This window comes from Pleurodeles waltl, chromosome 4_1 (genome assembly GCF_031143425.1).
Source record: "Pleurodeles waltl isolate 20211129_DDA chromosome 4_1, aPleWal1.hap1.20221129, whole genome shotgun sequence".
Classification (NCBI taxonomy): domain Eukaryota; kingdom Metazoa; phylum Chordata; class Amphibia; order Caudata; family Salamandridae; genus Pleurodeles; species Pleurodeles waltl.
Window position 1 is genome coordinate 803,754,273 of NC_090442.1, and position 24,907 is coordinate 803,779,179.

General features: G+C 42.4%; 1 long non-coding RNA gene across 2 annotated transcripts in view; it reads right to left on the reverse strand.

Moving 5' to 3' along the window:
* The window catches only part of LOC138288184 (uncharacterized), a 354,981-nt gene that overhangs the window by 94,926 nt on the left and 235,148 nt on the right, over window positions 1-24,907 (reverse strand). For both annotated transcript variants that reach the window (XR_011202356.1, XR_011202355.1), the window contains 4 exons: window positions 16,660-16,862; window positions 14,496-14,693; window positions 12,978-13,172; window positions 7,669-7,864 (listed from right to left, as the gene is read on the reverse strand). This is a non-coding gene — a long non-coding RNA (uncharacterized lncRNA). The remainder of the gene's footprint in view (window positions 1-7,668; window positions 7,865-12,977; window positions 13,173-14,495; window positions 14,694-16,659; window positions 16,863-24,907) is intronic.

Below are 24,907 nucleotides of genomic sequence, written 5' to 3' on the forward strand. Positions count from 1 at the left end.
AGACAACATCGAGAGAGTCAGAAAATTGGTTTGTAAGAATCTCCAGAATGGTTAAAGAAAGATATCTGGAATCATGGAAACTGCCTTTGTCCATTCTGGAGCCTAATCATGATAGTCACATTGTCTAGCAAACTACTGACCAGTGACAAGGACCATTTCTCATTAGAGAAGCACCTGTGTGCTTAAATTACTGGCTCAATAAAAATATATTATAGAAACCTAATGCTGCATACATTTTAATTACTTTATCAAAGTGAATCAATACAACAGATCCAAACAATGTGGCCACAATGACTTTACAGATACAGGTGGGAACGATTCACTCACAGACCATGTCAACTATCATCCAGCAAGAAAACCTATGCTTCTGAACATAACTTTCCAAATTCCAATCAATCAGAGAGGGAAGCTGACATGTGCTTAAACTCACGTTTATGCTAGTACTTTTTTGGATGTCACTATTATTTTTCACCATAACCAGAAATAACACTTTTACCAGTCTTTTCGAGTCTACCAATGTGTGGATTACCAGTTAATTCAAACGAAAGTACTTTTGGATGTTATAGGAAGATGGCTCTGTATATACTATCTCAAATTGAGAGATAGTGTGCACAGACTCCAAGGGTTCCCCTTAGAGGTTGATAGTTGCACAATTAGATAATTCTAATGCTCTATTCAGTGGTAGTGTGGTCAAGCAGTAGGCTTATTGGAGGGTAGTGTTAAGCATTTGTTGTACACATACAGGCAATAAATGAGGAACACACACTCAAAGACTTAACTCCAGGCCAATAGGTTTTATATAGAAAAATATATGTTCTTAGTTTATTTTAGAACCACAAGATTCAAGATTTGAGGTAGGTACATAAATTGCAAGGTACTTCACACAGGTAAGTATAAAACTTTGATTTAAAACAGTAGTACACACAGTTTTGATTAAAATGGCAATAAGCTATTTTAAAAGTGGACACTGCAAAAATCAACAGTTCCTGGGAGAGGTAAGTTTGGTTAGGTTTCTCAGCTAAGTAAAGCACTTAAACAGTCAGTCTCCTGGGCATAGGCAGCCCACCATTGGGGGTTCAAGGCAACCCCAAAGCCACCAGCAACACAGGGCCGGTCAGGTGCAGAGGTCAAAGAAGGGCCCAAAACACATAGGCGCTTATGTAGAACAGGGGTGCTCCAGTACTAGTCTGCTTACAGGTAAGTACCTGCATTCCTTGGGGAGCAGACCAGGGGGGTTTTGCAGAGCACTGGGGGGGGGGGGGAACACACACAAGCCCACAAAACTCACCCTCAGCGGCACAGGGGCGGCCAGGTGCAGTAGGGCAAAGTAGGTGTCGGGTTTCCTATAGAAAGCAATGGAGGGACCCGGGGGTCACTTAGGTGATTCAGGCAGGGCACAGGTGGGCTTCTCAGGCAAGCCACCGACTGGGCTAGGATGAGGGGCGCCTGGTGGACACTCCTGCACTGGTAGGTGGTTCCTCTCGGTCCTGGGGGCTGCGGATGCAGTACTTGGTCCAGGCATCCGGTTCCTTTGTTACCAAGCAGTTGCGGTCGGGGGGAAGCCTCTGGATCCTCTATGCAGACATCACTGTGGGGGTGAAGGGAGGTCGACTCAGGGTGTCCACGTCATTGGAGTTGCCTGGGAGTCCTCTCTATAGTGTTTGTTGTCCTGTACTCGAGCCGGGGGCGTCGGGTGCAGTGTGTGAAGACTCATGCTTCTGGCGGGAACTGAGAGTCTCTTTAAAGTTGTTTCAAAGTTGCTAAGTTGTTGCAGTTTCTGAATAGTGCCACTGTTCTCAGGAGTTTCTTGGTCCTTTAAGTGCAGGGCAGTCCTCTGAGTCCTCAGAGGTCGCTGGTCCCGTTGGATGTATCGCTGTGCATGCGTCTCTGAGTCTGGGGACAGACCGGTAGGGGTGGGGCCAAGTCAATTGGTGTGTCCATCGTCTCTGCGGGACTTTCAGGTCAGCAGTCCTTCTTTTTTCATCAGGTTACAGGAATCTGATTTCCTGGGTTCAGGGTCACCCCTAAATACTGAATTTAGGGGTGTGTTTAGGTCTGGGGGCAGTAGCCAATGGCTACTGTCCTTAAAGGTGGCTACACCCTCCTTGTGCCTCCTCCCTGAGGGGAGGGGGCACATCCCTATTCCTACTGAGGGAATCCTCCAAAACCAAGATGGAGGATTTCTAAAGGCAGGGGTCACCTCAGCTCAGGGCACCTTAGGGACTGTCCTGACTGGTAGGTGACTCCTTGTTTTTCTCATTATCTCCTCTGGACTTGCCACGAAAAGTGGGGGCTGTGTCCAGGGGGCGGGCATCTCCACTAGCTGGAATGCCCTGGGGTACTGTAACACGAAGCCTGAGCCTTTGAGAATCACTGATAGGTGTTATAGTTCCTGCAGGGGGGAGTTGTTAAGCACCTCCACCCAGTGCATGCTTTGTTTCTGGCCTCAGACAGCACAAAGGCATTAACCCCAGCAGGTCAGAAACTCGTCTCAGTGGCAGGCTGGCACAGACCAGTCAGTCCTGCACTGAAGGTTTGGGTAAAATACAGGGGGCATCTTCTAAGATGCCCTCTGTGTGCATTTTTTAATAAATCCAGCACTGGCATAAGTGTGGGTTTATTATTCTGAGAGGTTTGATACCAAACTTCCCAGTATACAGTGTATTCATTATGGAGCTGTGGAGTTTGTTTTGACAAACTCCCACCAGCACACACAATCTGCAATGGCAGTGTGCATGTGTTAGGTGAGGGGTCCCTTAGGGTGGCACAACACATGTTGCAGCCCCAGGGACTTTCCCTGGTCACAGGGCCCTTGGTACCACTCGTACCTTTTACAAGAGACTCATCTGTGTACCAGGGGTGTGCCAATTGTGGAAACAATGGTACATTTTTAGGGAAAGAACACTGGTGCTGGGGCCTTGTTAGCAGGATCCCAGCACACTTCTCAGTCCATTCAGCATCAATACCAGGCAAAAAGTGGGGGGTAGCTGCAACAGGGAGCCATTTTCCTACAGAAGTAAACAGGCACAATATTTCAACCATTTCATAATAAATCGAACACAATGTACACTGTAAGAAATTGGGTTATTGGTTGAGGGGGGAAGCCCAATGCAAATGATAAACACAATCCTTGTTAGGATGAACCACAAAGGATGGTACATAAACCTTTGCTTAACTCACTGGTAGCTTGGCACTAGGGGTGGGCGGCGAGTTCCGTTTGCTGAGCTAACAGAGCTTTTGGCACTCACCGCGTGCACACTGCAGCCCAGTTATGAGCCACACAGCACGATCGCAGACAGTCTGCACTTGTACCTCCGTGGCCCATAACTGGCCTTCAGTGCACACTCAGCTCGATGTTGGCGATGGAGCTGCACCCCAGCACCAGCAGCTCCAGATCCAGGCCTCCCTCTGCCAGCAACCCAATCCGGGCCCAGGAGCAGGGGGGAGAGGGAGGCAGACCACCAGGCTGCTGGAAATGGGGGTCCCCTGGGAGGACCCAGGAAAGTCCTCGGTTTTTTCATTCTTCGTTTGTGTGCACAAGAGGCTTGAAACTGCAGCTTTCGGAGCCAACAGCCGTGGCCTGAATTAATGCAGGACCGTAGGCAGGGAAAGCTGCTATTTCAGGCCTATTGTGCACTGGCCTGCCCCGTGTTCAGTGCATACGGGACAGGCCGGTGCACAAGAGGCCGGAATGGCAGCTTTTGCTGCCTAAGCTGCCATTTCGGCCTCTTGTGCACCGGCCTGCCCCGTGTGCACTCACTGACTGCTCATGGAACAGGCCGATGCACAGGATGCCTGAAAACGGCCACTTTCGCTGCCACTTACCCTGGCTTGGATGCACCAGATCTCGGAAGTGCTAAGCAGGGCTCACCCTGCATAGCACTTCCGAGATCAGGTGCATTCAGGCCAGGGCAAGTGGCATTCCTCCACTCACAGAACTCTGTGGAATTCCTCAGAGTGTAAACTAACGCTGCAGAATTCCGTGTAGTTTAATTCCGTGAGCTCCGCCCATCCCTGTTTGGCACAGAAGCCTGGTTTAACTTAGAGGCAATGTATAAAGCATGTTTGAAGCACTCAAACAGTAATCAAATGAAAACACAACATAAGAAAGATCCCTTACGACGTTATACACATGTTGTTAATTTTAATAAAGAAAAAGATGCCAAAATGACAAATATCCATTAGGTAGAACCAGAGAAATGACTTGTTAAATTTTCTAGTGAAAATATTGCTAAAATGCACCACACGTGGTTATTTAGTCATGCTGGACTGTAGTAAAGTCACAAGTTTAGGCGACCGCAATGGAGTGCACCTACCTAAAATGTAACTTTCTCTGAGGCCTAGTCCACGTGGGGAGCTGCAGCAGAGCTTTGCACTGCTGATCAACGTGAGGAGACTGAGGTCTGCACGTGGAGCAGGTTGGTTGTTGCAGGTAGTCACTGTTTGGAGTGAAGAGACAGTCTTTGCTGGAGCTTTGCTTTGGTGGTCAATATGGACAGTCCCCATTGGCACTGAATCTTGTAGCAGATGCAAACAGCACATCCTTGTTGGAGATTCATGTAGGTGGATGTTGTGAACGGTCATCAGGAGTATGTTTGGAGTTGTGAATAGCCCAAAAACATCTAGATCCTCGTCTGAAATAAAGAATTCTGAACAGGAGGACCTGAGGAGCACCTCTTGGGGATAAGGACACTCCAGCAGAGGTTAGTAAGCGGGGCTCAGGCAGGTCTAGTTGATGTTGCTCAGCTGAGCAATTGCAGAAAGGCCCTTTGTAGCTTGTTTTGTCCCTGTAGCTCAATCATGTCAGCCAACTGAACCTAGGAGGTACTTCAGGGGAGCCTAGGATCAAGGCAAGCAGGTTCACTCATCCTTCTTTGTAGGCATTCAGAAGCATTGAGCTACCAGCTATACAGAACTCCTTGAAAGCCTGTAAAGATTTCGCTCGAAGAGTCCATGTGCTGTTGTCCCTGACCTCTCATACTTATGTTTTGGTTAGTAAACATCTCTACATAGCAAGCATGTGTCATGCACGGTGTCTGAATGTCCAAAACTGTGTCACATCTAGTCTCTAGCTTTTTGTTTTTACATATGCTTCAGAACACATCATTAAAGTTTTGGTGCTTTGATTATTCATAAACTAAAATCGTGGGTGTACCACACAACAAATACTTCTACATATATTAAGATTTGTTTTTAATTGCACAATATGTGAAAGAAATTATATTTTTGTGCAATGGAAAGGAAAATAGGGCAAATGAAAATGAGATAACAGCCCTCACAAAATGTTCCACTGTAGGAAGTTAAGCACCACATCTGGTTAAAGGGATATCTGCAACAGACTTTTGTGGCATGCACAAAAAGCGGCAGGCTTGGTCCTAAGTGTCAGTATTACACTATTTTGTACCCACAAAATGTTCAGGATATGACCAGCTATAATAAATAAATATATAATTTCAAGAGTATTGGGAAATTATATATGTTTATTATAGGTGAGTTATGATCAGTGGTGGCTCCTCTGTTTGGGCGGAGGAGCGTTGCCCCCCCCCCACCCGCCAGCAGTAGCAGCTGCAAATCCTTAACCAGAAAACAATCATAACATTTGTTTAGGATCATTTTCTGGTAAAGGGGGCGGGCCACAGGGGTGACGAGCAGTGAGCAGGAGTGCTCAGCACTCCCCCTTAGAGCGCATGTGCGTCTGGCCAGCCGTCTGGTGTCAGCCGAACACACATGGGCACAGGGCTCTGTCCAGCCCGGCAACTGCTGGAGAGAGACCCTGCACAGGCTCCCAGGCTGCCTGGGAGCACCCTGGCTGGGCGCTCCCAGCCAATCCTGATGCTACTCTCAGCAGCATCAGGATTGGCGCAGGGCCGGCTGGGAGCCTGTGCCTACAGCGCCAGCAAGGAAGCAGCAGAGCGCGGCGGCGGCAAAGGTGTTTGTTTTTTTATATTTATTTCCTACCCATCCCAACCGCCCCCCAGTGCACCACCCCTTCCGCGAGCCGCTACTGGTTATAAGTTGACATATGTTCTTAAATGGACTATTGATAATATAATTTGCACTTCACCATACGGTTTCTGTGTTTTTTAATAGCTAAAATGAAACAGAGGGTTATTGGCACCGTTTAATTTAAATAGTACCAGAGCTGAGAAAGTAAAGTTGGGCTATCATTTTCAGAGAAATAATTTATTTTTCTGTATGAGGGTGTGCACTTTTGGCAAGAGCTATGACATCCATAATCATCTGTATTCTGTCAATTGCATATGACGGAAATACCTGACACACAATTACAAAGAAAAAATGACATTCAACTTAGTTTTTATAATAGTAACACGCGAAATGCATCATTTCTTTGAAACAAGTTGTGTGGATTACTGTAGGAAGCAATCAACAGTCAGTGCTCCGCATCCAGTAATCTCAAGCAGACTTGCAAAGAGCCCCTAAACTGAGATGTTAACTGCTTAAATTGATTGCAGTAGTAGTGGAAGCAGGCCATTACTATTGTATTAATACATCTATATCATTAACTGTAACGGTCATATGCATCGGTTATGGTGGCCTTATGTATTTTAATATACCTTGCATATAAAGTAATTTGTACATTTTACAAAAGAGACGCGCATGATTGGCAGGCTGCCAAAGCACAGGGATGGCTTCCCAAAGAAAAGTTTTAGGAAGATATATATTCTAACGTATATCAGAAAGAGAAGAGAATGAATAAAAAACAGCTTTACAATCATTTATTTGTTAGTGCAAGTTAAAATAGTAAATCGTAGGTAATATAGACGTGTGTCTGAATATCATACAACCTTGACACAACGAAGCTTTTATTAAAAGCTTTGGGATGTGACTGGAATAACAATTTGTCATTGCTAATTAGTATTTTCAGTTTAGCATATTCACTTTCAGACATATTGCTGTTTGCACATGGTAATTTAGGTAAACAGATAGCATCCACAGCTGCATCAATTAACACTGCTAATCAAAACTGAATTCAGGTAATTAGGCACATTTATGCAGAAAGTCTATAATTTGGGGGAAAGCACTGGATTCTTTAGTAATTTTCAAAATGCTTGAATCCCTCTCTTCAAAAGAGACCGAAATATAAAAATAAAATATCCATTAAAATTTACGCAGCCCTTATTAACAAAACAGCCTTTTCAAATCTTAGCATTTAATTGGTCTGCCTTATTCGCAGAAATGGCCCTGCAAACATGATGTTCATTTGAATTATTGCCTAGAGTTTGAACATTTGTTCAGCTTTTTGTATTATCTTCTGCTCTGGACAGGATTCGGACTGTGTGAAGGTAGTCCAAATATTATTTCGAGAATTATAAACTAAATTTACCGATAAGCAGGCCCGCCAGACTAACAAGCCTCTTTGTAAACATATTTATCAAAATAAGTTTAAATACACATTGGCCGTACCTTAAATGAAGGCGTTACAAAGTAGTTAAAACACATGACATATCTTGTACTATGTGAAATCTGCTCTGCTAACGGCCATTTACCAATGCGTGAAGGTAAAAACAACAATGCTGCTACATACTATGACAACAGCACTCAGCTTTTACCAAAAGCACTACCCTGACAGCACACAACGAGGAAATACATCATACTGGCACTACAGTGCTTCAATCAACGAGGAAAATACTGTTACCAAGATCTTACCTTCTCATTAGTTGGTTTCTAATGTCTTGACTTGATGCACCGTGCACATAGGGCATTTATTTTTTACAAGGGGTGTGTTGATTTTTAAATGTTCAAGCTTGGTTTTAATGGTCGTAGCTGCCTGCACAGGGGTTTGCAAGTCTGGCTGATGAAACACCTTTGTCAATTTGTAGCTTGTTTTCCATAAATTTTGAACCTCATGAAAAAAAGATAAATTAACTTATCGATTTTTATTTAACAGATATGAAGATGAATCTATCATTCTTTCACCTCGGGCTAGTTTGTGCTCTCATAATGAACAAATATTAAGTCACATTGATTTTCCTGTCTACAGGGCAGCACAGTTTCTTTATGACATACACTGGAACCTGATCTGTGGGTTACACACAAATACTTCTAGGGTATGGTATCGCAATCACATTATGTACAGACGTTGATGCAAACATTACATTTGGTGGAACTCGTAAAATCATACAGAGGTTGTAAAAAATAAACAGTAGTCATAGCCGGCCAGATAAGTTGATTCTTCATAACACTCACCTTGAAAGATTCAAAACCATACCAATATCAAACAACAAACATCGCCATGAATGTACCAGTCTTGCATTATTACCTCAGTTGAATCATAACAGTTGCCTAACAGGGACACATATAAAAGGTTAAATCCAAATTGCAAAACCTTAAAGTCCAGAAGCCTGAAAGGCAAAAATGTATGAGACTGTGTTACTAACTTATTTATAGAATAGGAAAAACATTATTTAACCCTTTAATCTGCCCCCAACACGTCACATTTTTGTCTAATGTTCTTCTTCCAGTCTGGATTCCAACTATTTTTTCTTCTCCTGATGCATGCCTGCAACTGCCTAGATCCCCTTCTTGGCCAGTGGTGTCGTTTCGTAAGACTTACTAACTACATTTTGTAAGTACAATGAATCCACTATACCCTACTTGTCAGTATCATTGCCTCTGCTTCCTTGTGGGCTGGACTTTCAATTCTGTTCCCAACGTTTTCTCGTACTCACCTGCATTTGAAATGAATACAGTACAAGGACTGTTTCCCACAATGCTCTATGCTGTGCTACGACCGCAAGTCTTTCCACAGTATCTACTGCCGTGTAATCGAGGCACTGGAGTGAGTTTCTGAAACTGTGCTGTCTGCTACACAATCGCAGGAAATGTTTTCGCAGTCTGTTCTGCAGTATGTTTGGAATTTGCGTTGCTGCTCAGTATTTCTGTTATAGTGGACTTTTAATTTAGATGCTCTCAGAATGTTAATGATTCAATACATTATGACTCCCTATTAAGCTCTTGTAAACTGTCTGCTGGGGCATGGTTAATTATAATATTGTTTGGGAAACCCGTATTAGAGAAATTCGTGATGGACAAACATTTCACACAGTGGTAGGGGATTCATATGAAAGGGTCCATCGATATGGGTACAAGAAGAAAACATTTAAACTTGAATTGAAGATTTTTTAGCTGTGTTCTATTAGAAGCCAGAATTCACTTCCTAGCTAATTTCGTTATTGGACATTTATTGGCAAATGTAAGAAAAATGTCATTTTTTTGAGAAATACTTTAAAAAGAAATCATCAGAATTTATGGATGAAAATGTGCAAGCCCAGTTTTGCTCTTCAGGCAGTGCTTCCTGGGAAAGCATATTTGAAATAAGTCTGGGCAGGGTAGTGGACATGCAAGTCACAAGGGGAAATACTTTTAACATGTCTATCGTTTGTCACAGAGTGTGAAAAACTGAAGCTAAAAAATTACATGTTCCTCAGTCATGAAACGTAAAGCTACAAAACGCATGTCAGGGAGGTGGAGAGCTTCTTGAGGTGGGGTTTGCACATTATCTCTGAGATGTGCCCAACTTTTAGGTTGAGCATAGCAGCGGGCAAGCGCTGCTTTTCTGACGTGTTGGCATGTATCTGTGCTTTTAACCACACTCAGCGCACGCTATTCACGATCACTTATTCATGGGCTTGTTTTTCAAAAATCTTTTGTTATCACTGGTAAATTCTTTATGCTTGTCCCTCCTTGGGGCAGTTTTGTTACCGCCTTGGCCATCGACCCGGTTACATGCATAATTGCACTTTTGCTGATAACTTTGAATGCAAGACAACTTCTTTTTCCTTTTGTGCATCTCCTTCGCGCTCAAGCTCATGGTAGGTGTGGGGCACTGAATCGGCTTGCCAATGTCATCTGTTTTACTTTTTGTTTTCAGTTTGTGTGGTAAGAAAAGTCCAGTTAGGAATTTACAACACTAATAACTCTAACTCGAGCAAACGCGAGACCTATTCCATTGCAAATGCTTGTTAGCTTCAGTTAGCTCTGACAGAAGCTACAGCTAAAGCCACAAGACGAAATCTTCAACAAACAAAAAAAAATTAAGTGGTGATTAGGAGCATGTGAGGAAAAAGGAAAACCAAAAGAAGTTTTATAACAATGTCAAATTAATGACATTTCAAATACATAAAAAGATTGTACTGATTCATTAATTGAAGAGGATCTATGTGTCTTCTTACTGTAAGCAAAACCAATAATTACAACATGGGAACTCAGATGTTGTATCCTGTAAGTCTGGCCATAAGGGGTATATTATATCTCGGTCGAGTTTCACAAGTATGCTCTTGCCGGGCCTGTCCATCCCAGGATACTCCAGACTCCTACAACACCAGGATCACTAGTTACCAATGCTGCATTTTGGTTATAGTTGACCAATTTTTAGGTGTTGGGCTTTCATTTATCATCCCATGGTATTCTGGGTGTGTTCAATTTACTAGTGGCAGCTGGCAGTTTTAGGAGAGAAGGGGCGGGTGAGAGCACACTCACACTTTCACACACACACGCACATCCATTAACAACACTCATCAACATTCAAACATATACACCAGACCAAACATTCATTAAAAAAGACCACACACACACTTACCTTCAGCCTCGAAGGTCCCAGGAGGGTTGGGACTGCTGCCTTCCCTCACTGGCTGAACTTAGGTCAGCCGGTGAGGGAAGGCAGCAGTCCCAGCCTCGTCACAGAGTGGGATGGGGTCAGTGACACTTTTGACCCCACCCCACTCTGTGACGAAGTGTCACTGATTGACATTCACCCTGGGTGCTTCAGGGCTTAAACCTGAAGCGCCCAGGTCGAAGTCAATGGGTGACACTTTCCTCGTCACCAGGGGGAGGGCCTTGAGGCACCTTTGCTGAGCAGAAGTCACACCCATAGGAGCTATGACCTCTTCAGCCCAGCAAAGTTCAACTCAGGCAGCTAGTAGTCTGTGCAAATCGCGCATGTCTGCTCCTGGCTGCCTGACCTGAACATGAAGAGTGACTGTCAGGCAGACCTTTGCTCAGCCTGACAAACACACTTCATGAGGGGCAAAAGGTGGGGGGCGTGGCCCCTCCGCCCTAAAGGATGGGCCGTGCCTGCAATTTACCTCAGTTGAATTCCCTGAATCAAGAAGTCTATCTTACAATACAGAAAAACTGGACTGGAATATGAAGTCCCTGACCAGGCACCATCTGTCAAACTTAATATGTGTCCTATCTGCCTTCCATTCTCGCAGGCTGTGAGCCAAAAACGTAATGTGTGACTTTATACCCATTCTCACTACTGGGCACAAAATATAAACACACGATTGGCAGAAGACAATCTTTGCATCATTCTGCCCTCGGAAGCCACCCTAAAGAGCTTGATGATAGGATGAATTGAAAGGATTGCTAAAAAAGCATACCTTAGATTAAGGGATTAAGGGATATATATATATGTATATATATGTACATATATGTATATATATGTACATATATATATATATATATATATATATATACACACATATATGTACATATATATATATAAAACATACTAGCAGTCACCAGTAGGTAGTTCTAGTTAGGACCATGTTTCCATAGAAAAAGCGATGTAGGCATGCTTTAGGGGCAAGTTATAGGTTTAATATAATTTTGGTCACAACGTGCGGTATTTGGGAAAATGTGCAAATGTTTGTGAATTTCTGCGATTTATTTGCAAAACATTCGCAATTATGGAAACATTTGAAAGAAAGACCACAGACTCATTCATACACTAATTAATTCACTCATACGTGCACTCAGAGGCTCATGCATCCACTCAGACCCACACACCCACTTTCAGACCCACTCAGACACTCACGCACCCAATCACACACCCACCAACAGAGAAAGGCCCTGTGGCCAACCTGCGCTGTGTGGCACGAGGTTGGGTGGTTATAAGGGCTTGATTGCTAAGCCTGGATGCAATGCCAGGCCTTGCAACCAACCCCTGCCGTGCATGGCCAAAGGCTGTGAGCGGCGGGGTTGGAATAACGTATAGTAATAAAAATTACATTAAACAATAGAAACTCACTGAAAAAAAAACAAAGGTTACAGGGATGTTATAGTTAGCTTCTGAATTTACTTCTACAAAACCATAGCAATTCAGGAGTTATAGTGCTTTCAAGCAACTATAACTTGCACCCTAATGTAACTATAACTCGTGCCTTCGCCATGCACAGCTTATTACTCCACATATTATGTCATTGATGAAATCCTGTATGGCATCTTTGATATCTCTGCAACATTTGAAATAATATTATTGATAAGAAAACTGTGCATGGCAAGGGCAGGAGTTATAGTTACCTTAGGGTGCGAATTATAGTTACTTGAAAGAACTCTAACTGCTGAATTTCTATGGTTTTGTTCAAGTAAATTCAGAAGCTAACGATAACGTCGCTGTAACCTTTGTTTTTTTCAGTGAATACAGATATATGTTCACTGAACATATGGGGCGGCTGTAAGCCAGCCTTAGTCATCCATTGGCCTGTTCCATTCGCATACAGCTTCCAGCCACTACAACGTTGCATGGGACTGGGACACACACACATACACACACACAAGTTCTCGTCCATAACAGGGGTTCCGGTGGCAATGCATACTTTTTGGGAGCATAAATATATTTTTTGCTTTTATGTAGTTGTCTTAAAATATCGGCCAAGACCTGCAGTACATCGAACAATAACATTTTTTAAAAGCTATGAAAAAACAACAAAGTAACATTCACAAAACCAATTGTGAGACATATTGGATTTGGCAATGCTTGTTATAAAAGTCAAGGTCACTTAGGCGTTTTGGCTGTGGGGTTTGGAAGAGAGTAGCCGAGTTGGTTTCGGACCCGAGTGCTATGTTTTGCAAGTCCTGCCCCACGGTTACAATATTCATCAGTATTCACCATCAGTTCACACCTCTGACTTGCACCAGCTTCGTTCATTTACTTTAAAACATATCGAGCTCACCTCCTCCTGCGCATGTTCTGCATTCACTCTCAGGAGAGGTCCCTTCATTCATTCGTCAAGACAGGTTTCAGAATGGGCAGCAGTCGACCACAGTTTCTCAGGTGGCGCTTTCGTGTTGACAATGCCGTGTATTCCATTGAAGGGGGTGATGTGTCCTGCCTCCAAGAGCAGCTCCTCATTAATGAATAAGGTTTTCTTAAAATAAACAAAAAGACTGCATGAAATTATCGGTTAGTAAGGTGCTGTATGGCCAAGTGGTTTCCCTGAACTGCAGTCTAGATACACCCAGTATATCTGTGCTCTTTTCTTCACAATCAGTTCGCACTGCAATTAAAAGAATGAGGACAATACTATGCAATTTCACATTTCAAATTCACCACGCACACCCCAACGTAAGGCCTTGAACGCCTTTTATAACTTTTTGTGGACTGAAGTTATGAAACCTAAATACTGCATTCTGGGGCGTTTACTTTGCAGTTTCAAAAGTCTGTCTTCAGTCAAAAAGGCAATACTTTGTAAAGTGTATTCCTGATAAATGAAATCTGCCATTTCGGGCACATTACGCCCCAAGTCAGTCACGATATGCCCTTCCAGCTGAAAGGAGGAATTTTTGAGGTAAAATCTATCATGGTAACACCAATGTGATTAAAATAGGTCCTGTTTAGGAATAAGAATATAATTGGACCGCAGACTTCAAGGCGCTATATGAGAAAGTGCCGATGACCTGGATATCTGTTATTAATAGTACAATACTCAGGGATGTCAGATGTCTCTGTCTTCAAAACTCATGGCTTTGGATCACTATATAAACCGTATTTTCAGATGACATGGAGTTGTTTCGAAGCATAGGATATGCTGTTATATCTTGAGGGTTCCCTCTATTTAGAATCCACGTCCACACTTCTCCCACACAACATTGAAGTTTGCCTCCTGCTGGCATGCGACTGACTAAACACTAAGCAGCCAGGTGTGTGTTTCAGTCCCAAGTCAAAATACACCTCTGATGTTTCCAACGCCAACCTGTGAACAAGGGGACTCCAGCGGGAGTAAAATAATCATAATGATAATTTCAGACTGAATGACCCCATTTTAACTGTCAGCGTAAAGCAGGCACGACAACCAGATGAGCACTGGAGGCAGAGTGCTGCCAAGGCTGCCTCTTACAGAGGTAAAAGAGATGACGGTTGCAGCGTTTCAGAGCTACAAACACCATCGGCGTGAGTTTACTAAGCCAAGAGCACAGGCCTAGAAGATGCAAGCACAAACTACTCACGATGCTCATGCAGTAAATGTAATGGAAAAGACGGTCGGAAATGGCAGTATGGTATGATAAAAGGAAATGTACATTCCACAAATGCACAGTCAGTCCACAGACGGACTACAGTCCTTTTGGGCTAGCATGGACAGTGTTTGAAATAATATAGCCTTTGTGCGAGCGTGCAGTCGAAGGTCTGGAAATGAACAATGCACAGTAGCTGTAAAATTGAAAAAAAAAAACAGCTTTCAGATGTGTCTCACCTCTTCGATGAATTCTGATTATCTTGTTGCTCTTTTCCAGGCTTCAGACGTACAGATTGGCCTCAGCTAGCCTGCCCTTCCTATGAAACTCCTTCTTCCCCGTGGCAGCCACCTTCGCGATGCTCTTCGAGAGAAGCTTCTGCCTCTGAGACAGCTTCGACCACAGCTGAGACGTGTTCCTCCTGCAGGCGCATCTCACTGATGAAAAAAAAAATACAAAGGGGTGTGGGTCTTCCGCGAGCGACAAGCCACGCATTCACTCCCGCGTTAGCATTTAAATTGGACAGAATGATTTCTCGCGTGTTTTTTGATTTCAGAGGGGTTAGGAGCCCCGACAAAGGTCAATCAAGCTTTAATCTTCCTTATAATTTGCTGCAGCTTCCCTCCGCCGCAAGAAATGCATTCCGCTCCTATTTTTCACAACGCATGTTTCATTCATTGCTAATCTGCTACTTGTGTTGGGACATTTACTGCTAGATTTGCACTTTCAGCATTAATCCTGCGCATCTCTCATATAATCAGATTAAATTCCTACCACGTCGAAAGTCTGTTCCTTGATCATCTTTTTATTGTGAAATGCACACATTCTCTATTTGCCGCGTTCAATAGCACCATTAAGTTACGCATTTGAATGTTTACAAAATGTCCATACTTCGAAGGAAGGATTCACAAATTTCACTGAAAAAAATATGAACGCAGTATTTGTGCGCAAACAAAATGAATGGGGTCACAGCAGCTTGCTGCAGCTATTACCTGTTATTTTCTTTTGACAGCCGGGAATAGTCCATTAGGAACAGGAAGTTGTCAGGCGCCAATTCCAGCTTTTCCAGACAAATTACATAAAAGCAGTGCGTTCAAACTGAATGACCCCAAATTGCACTGCTTAAGAGTAAACGGGGTTAAGGGAATGTACCGAACATAAGAGGAATAAGGACGCCTACCACGTACAGATTGTCGGAGCCCCCTCCTCCTCCCCTCTAAATTCTACCCCTACCCAGCACCCCCAACTAAGGCATTGACATCGTCTCAGAGGGCCAGGGTGGGTGTGAGGAACATCGACATGCACTCACCGGACTCAAGAACAGCCGGAAATGTACGATTTACAGTGTTATCCCCCTACCCACCAATCACATTGCCCTAGTCCTCTCTAGTGCTATGTCATTTAATAGCCAACTGCAGCATTTATAAAAATCTAAATAAAATGGACTAGTCTCGCGAACAGCTCTTTTAATGGATGTAATCGTATTATTTATATTACTTATATTTCAGATGTATTCGTGTAGCTCCAGATGAAGTCACAGGTCAGATGCTTTTTGCAGATGCACTCTGTGAACGCGTCTAAAGCTATGGTTACATATAAGAAGGGGTTTGCCTGCAGAAGGATGTGAATGCATGATGTGATGTTGCTGAGGCAGCAGGGCTAATGAGTAAGTCATGAATGGCTCTGTAACTGTGTCCTTGGTAACCTGCTAGTTAAGTGGGAGCCCTGGCACGCGTCCCTGTCTACCATGACAATGGAATGCTCGCTTAACACACTCGCATTAGGGACAAAACATGTACTTTGTTATAGTTCCACTGGGGTTCCTCCGTTATTCTTCGATGCCTACCCTTCCCACCCCCATCACTGTCCGCTACAACGTATACATGTCTGATGATGCACAGCGCGGAGGGGATTGTTGAACGGTGTCCGCTCGGATGCACAGGTGGCTGTACAAGTGAGAAACAGGCGAACTTTAGCGGCATTGTAAAGAGTTTGCCCCTAATGAATCTCAATTTTTATACCGAGCATCAATGTAATTGGCATTATCGCGAACCCATCATAGAAAAAATGAAACACTTCAGTTAAATACAATTAAGATCATAACTCACTTCAAACCCAAAACACCAAAGCAAACTATATTACATTTTAGTAACTATCTTCAAGTTAAGAAGCTGTAAGCTAAATATACCATAAATAAGATACAAATAAAGCAAATGTTTTAATTTTTTAAAATAATTCTGTAAATTATGCATGGTGTTTTTTTCTTCTTTAAAACACCTCTTGATGCTGCATAAAAATGCGTCTCAGGACGCATGCGCACATTTACAGACATATACAGATTACAAATAATATAGATATATTATTTGATGTACTTCGGTAACAAATAAGCATAACATAGCCTACCTTCAGTGTATAAGTTCTACACTTCTCAGTCCGTCAACATAGTTCTGCGACTCGACGAGTGTACATCTGGACACGGCGATGCTTGCGATCTTAGTGACAAATGTTGTCACACCGCTGGCAAATCCTTCGATTAAACTTCTCCGATGTGGCAGAACTTTGTTAATTATGATATTAGTCAGCTGGCTGGCACGATCAATCATCCACTGCAAGGAAGCCAGACAAAGAGACATCTAATCATTGCAACCTGAGCAGATACATTTTGTTCCTTGCTTATAGATGTCACAGATCCTATCCCTCCTGACCCTCTGCGTGGCCATCGACTGTCAAATTTAGATTCCGCAAGCTCCCGGCTTCTCTTTATCCCTGCTTTAGATCAGTAACTCCTGGTTATCAGGAAGACAAGCGACACCAGCTGTCTCGGAGCAGGAAGGCAATCAGGTGAATAGTACTTATTATCTCTCATTGCTTTCTGGGGAGTGACAAGATTGATTCGAAACCAGCAGCACATCCATATCTCAGCGACGATTACTCGGGCTTCAAGTTCACTCGGTGCATATGTAAAGCAGCACTGAAGGACTTTACCCCCGACCTCCTAGCCAAAGGCAATGCGCATTAATTCTAAGCTTTTTGAAAAATGCTTCAGTGAGAAACCCCTGCGTGCAGAGGAGGAATGGTGTTTCTCCAACATCCCCCTTTCCCGCCTGCCATGTAACGAGCCTCATCACCGAAGTACTCATGGGGCTCGATTTCACAGTTGGTCAGACTTAATTGGGCCCACAGAAGCAGCAAGAAGTTATTAACGTGGCCTTTCTGCGCATCTTCCATCTCGACCAGTCACTTTATTAAAACTGGTGGACACCATACTTATCTGCGAGCCTATCAGTTTAACATGAATACCAGGTGGGCAGAGCACCAATAAGTTACTGTCCAGTTTGAATGCTGGATAATTGTCAGTTTTAACCGAGGTGAAACACTGATATCCAAAACGTTAAGTTATTGAACCATGTGTCAGTGCATCTACGAATCCTATGGGATGCTCGATAGTATAGAGTTACCTCCGCTCATAATATGGTTATCCAAGACAGAAGTCAGGAAGAAGAGGATTATGGAAGGTATGGAAACTATGTTGAGTTTATATCTTATATTAATATAAGAGAGAACTGCCAATTTTAACTAAGGCCTCAAGCAACTCCGAAGGACAGATCAAGGACATAATCTACTTCTAAGTAAAACCTTTAATACAAGTTAGCTTTATAATATGCCATGGAAGAGGAAGAGTTAACTGTGTGCACAATTATATCATCCCTGCATACTCGTTGAAAGAAAACATCTCTGAGTTACAGCACTGGTAAACACACGAAGACACTGTTTTTAAAAGGGAAAGCCTGGCTTTGGAGCACTGTGTTCCTAGAACTAAAGAACCTTGAGTATGTCGGCAAAGTTCATTCATTACAGTGACTTGTTATACCACTACACAAATATATATACTTATCAAACTGAACTGTCTCCAATCGCTGAAAGCATGCATCATGATTCAATCATATTTATTAATTCATTCTTAGAGGACTGAAGATTGAGAGCACCTGTCATAAATCAAAGCTGTGAATTTGAGGATTATATAAACACAAATATGAACAGACCACTTAACCCCTCAAGTGTGTTTGTCAGCCAAAGGCTGACACACGCACACCCTCCCTGGTCTGTCTGTCATTGGCTGACACCGGGGAGGGCATAAAATTATCCTCCGGTGCTAGAACTGGAAGATTCTTAATTTTTTTTTAAAAACTGGAGGTGAGACAGTGTCGCTTCCACGTCTCCCACCTGCCCCTCCCCCATCTGTGATGTCAGCACACTGCAAGGCAGACTGATGTCACCAGTTTCCCCAGTTAAGCAAAGAATCCAAGCAGGTAAGCCTGATCTTCACTCTGATGGGGAAAAAAGGACCAAAAAGGCCTCACTACGTTTCACGAGTCTCCCTTTTCAAATGTGCTCCCCCTCTGAAACGGTTTTCTGGCAGGGAAATCCCTCTGGGGCTTGGCCATCGGGGTAATGAGCTGCCCATCCCTGGGGGGAGCATTTATTTTTTAAAATACAGGTGCTTTTTACCTGTGGGGGGCCATGATCGCCCCCAGGGAATTATAATTAAACAGACAAAAATAAAGAACCAAAAACATGATTGTGAAATTATCAGGTTGGTTGGTCGGTCGGTCGTTTGGTTACGGGCCGGATCCTTGTGGGGCCACCTTTTTTTTTTTTTAAATAAATGTGTGGTTCCCCTGGGGGCCAATCACACACACAAAACGTGATCTCACACATATATATATATATATATATATATATATATATATATCTCCATATGTGTGAGTGTATGTATGTATATATGCAAAGATGTGTGCTCTTTCTTATGAAAGAGCTATGCACCAAGGTTTTAAGTTATTTGTGGGAAAGGTGACGGTGTGACCATGTATTATATGGGATAAAGGACCCCCTCGCATATATGATAAGGATAGAGGGCTCCCATTTTTCCGAAGAGGCACTTCACACATTCCATAAGGTGATGGAAACAGAAAGGGCATGTATTGGCACCCACATCCCACCCATAACTCCACTTTAACTTCTGTACTCTCTTTACTAAATGTAAATATGCATACTAAACATTAAAAAAAAAAAAAATCAACCTTGTGTGACTATCTTGAATTCTGAAACATCGGAGAATGTTTTCTTTTTTTTTTACATTAATACCGCTTCCTCCACACGCTGCCACAACTCTATTACCACCTGCACATAGTGTACAAGAGGGAAGAACTCTGTGTGCATTAGGCACTGCTTTTAGTCTGTCGATGGTGCTCTGGCTATAACAACAGAATAATCTCTTAAATCATAGAAAATGCCTCAATTATTATGCCCAGAGCACTACAAAAAATATAGAAATACTATTTACTGCAATTCAAAATAGTCTTCTATTATGATGATAATATAAAAAATACAGAAAGACAATCTTCTGCGGTGCCAAATGTAGCTTACAATTTTGATAAGTCTGAATTAGCAGGCTGAGGACCTCCAGAAGGAGAAGATGACGTTTAGCACTCATGCTTGCAGAAGGGACTTTAAAAATGTTCACACATTTTGGGGAAATTCTGGTCATCCCTAACCACAGGCCATTTAAAAAATAAAATAAAATATGCATGGTTAGCTCTGTCCACCACCTTTTGGAAAACGTGGCGCAGAACTCAGGTCTCTAGTTAGCAGAGGTATGCACCCTGTCCAAGTAGGGAGCACAATCCTAGTCAGGGTAAGTCACAACACAACCTAAATTATCCTGTGCTCAGCCTCTGGTCGTTTGTCACAGAGCAGGCAGGCATAACTTAAAAGGCAATGTGTAAAGTATCTGTGTAATAACTCATACTGTAACAGTACAAACACCACAAGCAGTACACCACACCAGTTTAGCAAAATGGATAATTATCTGAATAAAATAAGACTAAAATGGCAAAAATCCAATATGCACAAGTCAAGATATCACTTTTTATAAGTTTAGATGAGTCTCAATCCTTAAGAATCAGTGGTTGTATCCTTTCAACACAGTACCTAGGATGTGTCAAAAGTAACAGAGGGCTGCAGAGGAGTAGATGCATTACAAAGTAAAGCGATGTGTCAGTTTTTCTGGTGCTGTGAAGGTGATGTAGCATTTCTTTCCACTTGGCAAGGTGATGCATAGCTTTCCAGGAGGGCAGCCTTGGTTCCTCACTGCGATGAGGGGATTATTTGACGACCGGGACAATGTGTAGAAAATCTAGAACGGGTTTTGAGGAGGCAACAGGCGCTGCATAGATCTAGCAGGTGATGCAGCAATTCTTCAGCTGAGAGACAGGCACTGAATCGATCAGGCAGGTGCTGCATCAACTTTTGCTGGTGTTTCGTCGATTTTCTAAGGTGCTGGATTTTCTTCTCTTTGGTGGAGACTTTGATGGCCTGAGACTTGAGAACAGGAGGCAAGCTCAGTCCAAGCCCTTGGAGAGCATTTGTAGGGGAAGGCAGAGTCCTTCCAGCAGAGTCAGTCGCCATCAGGCAGGAGGGTAACAAGCAGGACAGCAGTTTTTTCAGCAAAGCAGTCCAGATGGGTCCTCTGGGCAGCACGGCAGTCCCCCTGACAGAGTCCAGTTGTAGGTCCAGAAGGGTCTGATTTTTGCCTAGTATATATACTTAAATGTGCCTTTGAAGTGGAGGGAAACTTCAAAGCGTGGTTTTGAAGTGCACCAGTAACCCTTTGAACCCATTCCTGTCTGCTAAATCTGTGGGAGGTTATCAGTCCTTTGTGTGAGGTCAGGCTAGTAGCCTTTGAAGTGTGACAGCCCTTCTGCCCTTCTTGTCCAGGAAGACCCAACAGTATGCAGATAAATGCAGGTGCAGCTGAGTGTCTTATGTTTATGGCTGTCTGGGTGCAATGGGCAAGGTGAGCTGTCACTCCAGACGCGGAGACAGGCTGTATGGCACAGAGGGTAGTAAGTGCAGAGAAATGCCTACTTTCTGAAAGTGAACACTTAGGGGCAACCCAGTATTCCCCTAGGAACAGGGTACAGACGTCTCACTTAAAATGCTCCTAGAGGAATTGTTTAGATATAATTTGTGTACATATGTTCCAGTCTTCAACTAATGAATAAGACAACTCCGTAATGTTCAAATCCAATATATTAATCAATAGGATTCAGGAAGTTCAAAAAATTTACAACAAATACAACATATGTCCATCTCATAAACAACAACACTGTATATAACCCCCTAGATCACACAAATGAATCCCAACAGAAGACCCAGGAAGGGGTTATAACTTTCTGAATCCTATTGATTAATATATTGGATTTCAAATGGCACTTCAAGCTATTATTTACCTGTTGTTCATTTAGGTCTGTTCATTTGTTGAATGAAAACAATTTGTAGCCTACCTCAAGTCAGTTCTCGTGATGTTTATTTTTAAAAGCAAACACATTAAATTAAATCTTACTACTCAAGCACCATCAAGTTAGGCAGCTCATTATGTAAGAATAAAAAGTCTTGGATTTGAAATTTGACTTTCTGTTAAAAAATGATTTCATTGCATTTCTATGATGGATGAAATGTTTATGCAGGGCTACCAGTTAGTATCGCACCTTTCTCCAAAAAGTTAAATCAAATCATGAAACGGTAGAACATTCCTTAAATACCTAATAAATTGATCACAGCATTCATGAATGAATTAAACGAAAAGAGTACTAAACATCATATTATATGTGTTCTGAACCTTTACTTTTTAAGTATGGTTGTTAACACACACATTGTAAACTGTAGAGCCTATAAGCCAAATTTCCAGCAAATCTATCAAGAAAATTTGCCAAACATTTGAGCCAAGTTGAATGGCTAGGGCTTACATATGAAATACATTGATATTATTTACAAGATTGATGAGCTCTTCATTGATCCAAAGCACCAAATTCTAACTTTAATGGATGTAGAGGTGTTGCACACTAACATTTTACAAGGAACCAGTATGGATGCCCTGGAACTTTTTTAAATTGCGTAGGTTGGCCACATAAAATCCCAATAGATTACAAACCCCAAAGAAAAGCAGAGAATTAACAGACAATACCTTGAGAAAAGTTGTGAGATAAAAGCTCATAAACTAACCATTTTGTAATTGATTCAGCCAAGTTCAAGGGATGAAGAGCAACAAAGAGTAGTTACTATTTATGAAGGATGCAGCAATGATCCTTAAGCTCCAGACAGTTAAAAGTTAAAGAAGTTGCTGGCATTACACAATATCAGCTAATACACAAGACATCAATCAATACAATTTTAAATCTACAAGAGATGCCAAAGACTAATGTAGCATCACGCTCTAAGAAATAAGTCCCCATTTAATACTTAACTTGTGAAACACATGTATGCAACATAACTATGAAGTGTAGAAATACAGTTATTCAGAAATTGGGTTAAAAAATTAGTTTACACCCACAAAGCTTTTCAAAATCACTTTCACCAGTGAAAGCACATGAAATAAATCCCTGTAATACATAGCTACACATGTGGTTGATGGGGCAATATCAGAACACACAAACATGTTTGAAGACTAAATATGGCTGCCAACACTGTATTTTCCTGTTTACCATAGATGCAATACCAGAAAAGTAATCACCAGAACTGGGAATTCTGCTAAAAAGCTGACTGAGATAAGACACATACACAAAGGTAGTCGTACATGTACTCACTCCATAAATCAGTCCCTCCCACCTTCTTAGCCTCCCTCCCTTCCCAAAATGATTTACGGGCACTTAGTCACTATTGTGTGACAAGGGATTCTTTATTCAGGGTGGCATAATAAGTGACAGAGAATGTGACAACATGCAAGAATGGAAAGATTGCTGACCAAGGCCTTGAATAATAGTGCTTACAGAGCAACAAATCAATGAGATATGAGGGTAATCTTTTTCATAGGACCTGAACTCTCAGATATTGTCCAAATTGGCCACTATCTCGTATTATAAAACAGGGAGATTGTGAAAGTAATAATGGTGAAGGGTTGAAAATCTGAACTCTCAAAGAGCAGAGCAGAACAGAACAGTAACTGTTCTTCAAGAGAAGCAGCATGTTCTAATCACAAAAGGCTACTAAATCAGAACTTACAATGAGAATAAAACAAATCTTCTGAGGCAAAATATTAAAAGTTTTAAGTAGTAGTCACAAATGGACTGCTAAGAAAATCTCTATGACAATAACACAAGAACATTTTGGCTATGTAATTTATATTTAATTAATGCAATTTAGCAATAGTAAGTCAATCCTATGCAATTTATTCTCCAATAAAATTTCACTCTCAACATGTTGATTGGGAATAGCAAACACACTACTGTTTAAACACTCTAAAGGTGAATGACACACTTGCACCAATAACGTATAAAATGAAATGCTAGATTGGCAGCTTCTGTATTTGCTTCTCTTAATGTAAAATCCTCTTTATTTTATGTTGATTTGCATGTCACACTATTCACCTGAGAGGATATCCAGGAGCTTGGGCAAGGTGTATTTCCTAAGGAGCTTATTTGAAGAGCCAGGTGTTCAGCTTCTCATGGAACTCAAGAAGTGAGGAAGAGACTGATGTGTTCAGGCAAGCAGTTCCCTGACATGGGTGAAATATAGAAGAATGAGCGACCTCCAGTTTTGCTTTTGTGGATGCGACAAGTGTGTGAGGATGAGTTGGGTGTCATCGGCATAGAAGATGACAGTGATGTCTTCTGATCAGATGATGCAGGCATGCATGTCATGTTCATGTTGAAAAGAGTGGGACTGAGGGACACCACATATCAGTTTCTTGGTATCTGATGTGAAGAATGGCAGCCTGGCCCTCTGGGTTCTTCCTGTGAAGAAGGAAGAGATCCATTTGAGAGTGAATCCTTGTATGCCAATCTTGTGGAGTCATCTGATGAGGGTTTTGTGGTAGACAGTGTTGAAGGCCGCTGAGGAAGTCAAAACAGGATGAGGGCCACTGTTTCTTCCTTGCTACAGGATGCCTTGAATGTCGTTAGCCATCACGAGTGCTGTTTGGTGTCGGTTTTTGTTTCTGAATCCTGATTGTATGTTGTTTAGAAGATGGTGAAGTTCAAGGTGAGTTGTGAGTTGCTTGTTAATAGCCCTCTCAATCACTTTGGCTGGATAGGGGAGCAGGGAGATAAGTCAGAAGTTGCTCAGTTGATTCGGATCGGCTTTGTGAGAAGGGCTTTAATTTCTACAGTTTCCATTCATCAGGGAAAGTAGCGGACATGATGGAGATGTTGATAATTTGGATAAGGGTGATACTGATTGGTGATGTTCCCAAGTTGTAGATGTTGTCCACTGGGCTTCTCCCCTCATCCCTTCCCCGAGTAGATGGTCTGCATGATTGCTGCAGTATAATTTCTGGTGAGCCTTGTCCATTCAGTCAATCAATCAATCAATCAATCAAACAAATCTCTTAAGCGCACTACTCACCCGGTAGGGTCTCAAGGCCATGGGGGTGGAGGGTTACTGCTTGAAAAGGTGATCGTCTTGATTGGTGGTGGGTAGGTTAGTGATGAGTTCTCTGGAGCTGGTTTGGTGTGCTTAGATGCTGTAGATATTTGTGATTTTGCTATGGAAAAAGATGTATAGGTTGTTGCAGCGTTGTTGAGGGGCAGTAATGTTGCTGACAGTGGCTGAGGGTGAGGTGAAATACTTGATAACTGAGAAGATCGCATTGCTG